The sequence below is a fragment of the Lottia gigantea genome, assembly GCF_000327385.1.
Source record: "Lottia gigantea unplaced genomic scaffold LOTGIsca_6, whole genome shotgun sequence".
Taxonomy (NCBI): domain Eukaryota; kingdom Metazoa; phylum Mollusca; class Gastropoda; family Lottiidae; genus Lottia; species Lottia gigantea.
The window spans coordinates 950245-954631 of record NW_008710049.1 but is presented as its reverse complement, the minus strand read 5'-3'; positions in this window follow the sequence as shown (position 1 = coordinate 954631).

Sequence of the window (4387 nt, the reverse complement as noted above, 5' to 3'; positions counted from 1 at the left end):
AATTCATACTAAATATTTTTCGATTTCGCTGATTTTCAATAGGGTTTATCCTTGGGTGATTACGAACACTCATAACAAGTTCCGTTAAAATCCTTCAAGAATTGTGCCTTCTAGAGTGTTTACGAGCTGAAAATTGAACACGTTTTCAATGACAAGGGCAATAATTCATACTAAATATTTTTTGATTTCGCTGATTTTCAATAGGGTTTATCCTTGGGTGATTACGAACACTCATACCAAGTTTCGTTAAAATCCTTCAAGAATTGTGCCTTCTAGAGTGTTTATGGGCTAAAAATTGAATGCGTTTTCAAGAACAAGGGCAATAATTCATACTAAATATTTTTCGATTTCGCTGATTTTCAATAGGGTTTATCCTTGGGTGATTACGAACACTCATACCAAGTTTCGTCAAAATCTGTCAAGAATTGTGCCTTCTAGAGTGTTTACGAGCTAAAAATTAACAAGGGCAATAATTCATGCTAAATATTTTTCGATTTCGCTGATTTTCAATAGGGTTTATCCTTGGGTGATTGCGAACACACATACTAAGTTTCGTTAAAATCCGTCAAGAATTGTGCCCTGTAGAGTGTTTACGAGCAATTGAGGACGGACGGACCGACGGACATGGGTGACGACAATATACGAAATATTCGTCAAAATCTGTCAAGAATTGTGCCTTCTAGAGTGTTTAAGAGCTAAAAATTGAACGCGTTTGCAAGAACAAGGGCAATAATTTATACTAAATATTTTTCGATTAAAAGTTTCGTTAAAATCCGTCAAGAATTGTGCCCTGTAGAGTGTTTACGAGCAATTGTGGACGGACGGACCGACGGACATGGGTGACGACAATATACGCCCCCCATTTCATGTGGGCGTATAAAAAGAGCAGGCTAATGCCGCTGTCCTGGCAAAATTTCCCTCATTGCACCCTGCATGGCGGTGCCCGTCTTCATTAGCCCACATGGTGCAGAAAAGTAGGACGTAAAACTCCATTCATTTCATTTCATTTAAATGTCGTGTTATGTGTTGGTGTTAACTCTAACACGGAACACTAACACGAGATTTGACCTCACCCAATGAATTACATGTTTACTATTATCGAATAGTAAATAACGGAACACAATTTTATGGTATACTACTCCTTAGTTTTATTACACACTACGTTTCAACAATCTACATTGTCATCTAAACACAGCTTTAAAGTGCACTCAATTAGCTTTTTACACGAGTTTCTGACAGCGGCATCAAATTTACCTTAATTATTTCTAAACAAGGAATAATCAAATATTTTGAAAGCCATTTGATTTGTAATTTTGATATTTTTACTGTTGTTTACAGTTAGTTTGACGGAATAACAATTACAATACAAATTTTATTTGACGTAATCCGGCTTATTATAAGGTTACAGACCCAACTCGGGCGATTGGGCAACCACACAATAAACGATACATTCAATTCATTAAATCAACTGTAAAAATATAATATTCATTAACACAATACTAAGTTCGAACTCGGACGATTGGGCAACCATACAAGAAACTTTGTCCATGAAATTAAATCAACTGTAAAAAATGCAATTCATTAACACAAAGCAATATCAATAATTCTCAAATATAATAATTACAATTTAACTGACACTTGAACTTGTTTTAATGATAAAATATTCTATAGATAGAGAACCTGGGGATCCAATGCTCACTCCCAAAATAAAATTACTTTTAAATTCAGATGGAAAGATAGATTATTAGATACTAAAATTTTCAGATAAATATGCGGAATTGGTGTTATATTAACGCCACTAGACAAATTTTGACAAATTTGTCAACGCCACCAATTACCGCTGCGAAACATAGAAACGAACAATTAGCTATTGCTTCTATGCCAGCAATGGACCAAATTCGCCTGAAATAGGAGAAACTTTAATATTTGTTTTTATAAAAATGTTAAATGCTCTCTGTATACTATAAATAAATATATCATTACCCAGTTTAGATAAATGTACGAGGTTGGAAAATAGTTTACTTCGTTTAACACTTATTTCAGGGTACCATCTGCCTATATCTAAAATCCGTTTAGCTACAAAACGGTTTAATCTCAATCTAATTCGTTCAAGTGCTTTATGACTTTGTTGGTCACGATATTGAATTCTGGGCGATATCGGCGACCAAACTAATATTGTATTTCGCATTAAAGACAAAATAACCTTAAGATCTCTTTCGATGGTATGGCGAAGTTGGCACGAATCAGCTATGCCAACATCGTTGCCTCCGACATGGCATGTACGCTCAAGATCCCCATCGACCGAAATTCATTATGTCCACGTCTTTTATGCCCACACTAGAAACTGAAGTTGCCGCGCCTATCCTGAAAGAGTAGGACTTAAAAGATTCATTTGATATTCCAGTCTCGATTAAGGGTTTTTTGGAAACCGAATAGCAAATTTTACTAAAAATGAAAAAAATCTTAGTCCAGCACTAAACCACGAACAAGGAAAAGGCATGGAGATTAAGGGAGGAAACACTCTTCAACACAATGCACCGTATCCAATCCGATACGTAACCAACTAAAATGTACCTACCTATTCAGTTTGGCTCCATATAAACGAGTTTAATCTTCAGCATTAAACTTTATTAATTGCACATTCATATGTTTGTGTTAAGAGACATAAGTTCACTATTCAGTCACGAAAGGAGAAATGTAATTCCGTACACGAAATTAAAACAGTTGTGCTCTTTACATTAGAAAAGTCCGAATGGTTTCATTAATTATTAAATTAACAGATTATTAAATTTGACAGAAAAATATCGTTACGTTATAGACATTCATTTTTGTTTTTTGCAATACTATTAACTGTTTTATAAAACACAAACCTTTTTCGAAATCAATGATAAGCAGCTTCCTTATGTTGAGTGAAATTAGTTTTAAGAAACCAGAAGTTCTAAATAGGCTAATGACATGTCGTGGGTTTTAAAGAAGTAACTTGATTTTGAAAATGTTGTCTTCATGTGACGATTTCGGTGTCATTCATATTATTTACAAACCATAATAATGATTATTACGAAACCATATTAACAAACCTATCTGAATGAAAGTTTTACGGTTATCACCAGGATAGGCGATATTTAATCATAGATTCCACAGTCAAAACCACATATTGGGAGAGACAGTCATTGAAACGAATAGATTGTGCTGATATTATCAGAAGACTCGTAAAACATTTATCAAGTCGATGGGTTTCATTCATTTATCTACATAGAAACCTGTCATGTTTACACTCCTTGGCCTTTGCCAACGATGTTACAAGGTCTTGATGCCGGTCAAGAAGATATACTCATCAGGCACCCATAAACAAAGCCATACACAGCACCACTATAAGCTACCGGCTAGTTACAAATTTTCATTTCGGTTGAACCGGGCCCGCTGTCAATCGCCTTAAAGAAATTTTGCGTTTCCCAACTTGTTGGTACAAGTTGTACCAATGTCATAATGTGCTAGACTTTCTCATGAGAAATGTCAAAAGATTGGTAATATGTCAAGTATTTGATGAAATTGTGAACAGAATCATGTATTAAGCAAATTATTTTAAAACTAAATTTCTTTATCTTCATCTAAATCTCAGTATGTACTGAGAGAAAGATAAGATAAGATTTTTTGGTAGTTTAACTTATGTCATTCAGCTAATGAAACAATAATCAAAGACCCACGTACTTTTCTGCCAACCAATCATAATCATGATTTATATACGTGTATAGCACAAGAGCACAGAAATTATATTAATCACGCATTTCCATTAAAGCTAATATACATTACATTTCAATTAATATAAGCATTTTATTGGATTATCCGTATAAGATCACTATAACAAATTTATTTTGGAGAAGCGTCTAACGGTCAAATCGACCTGTCACGTATAAAAACCTCATCTCTTAAATACAATTCATGCTTCCTTTTCGATTCGCCAAACTTAAGACACTGAATAATTTATGCATGGCCTAAGATATTGGTCAAGTCTATTGGCTATCGTCTTCGGCTAAAGAGAGCTGTCTCGAAATTGAAGAGAAAGATTTGGAAATCGCTGTTAGGAAGAGGTTTGGCGTTAAGGTAAGCTATGAAATATTTATAATATGGCGGGCAGTAGCTCAACTAGATGACTGGGGGCCTGTGGACTCACGTGGGTTGGGGGCCTGTGAACTTCAGTGAGTTGGGCCCCTCCCCCTGGATTTAAGCAATTTAATGCCTGTTAATGTTCAAAATTTCAGTCTTAAGTTGATGCTATTTCACTCATTTGAATAGTGCTGATTGCTTAATTTGAATATAATTGTATACTTTGGTAGATTTTGTTAAAATTTTGTATTTGGGGGCCGTGAACTTGGTTCAACCAGTGCCT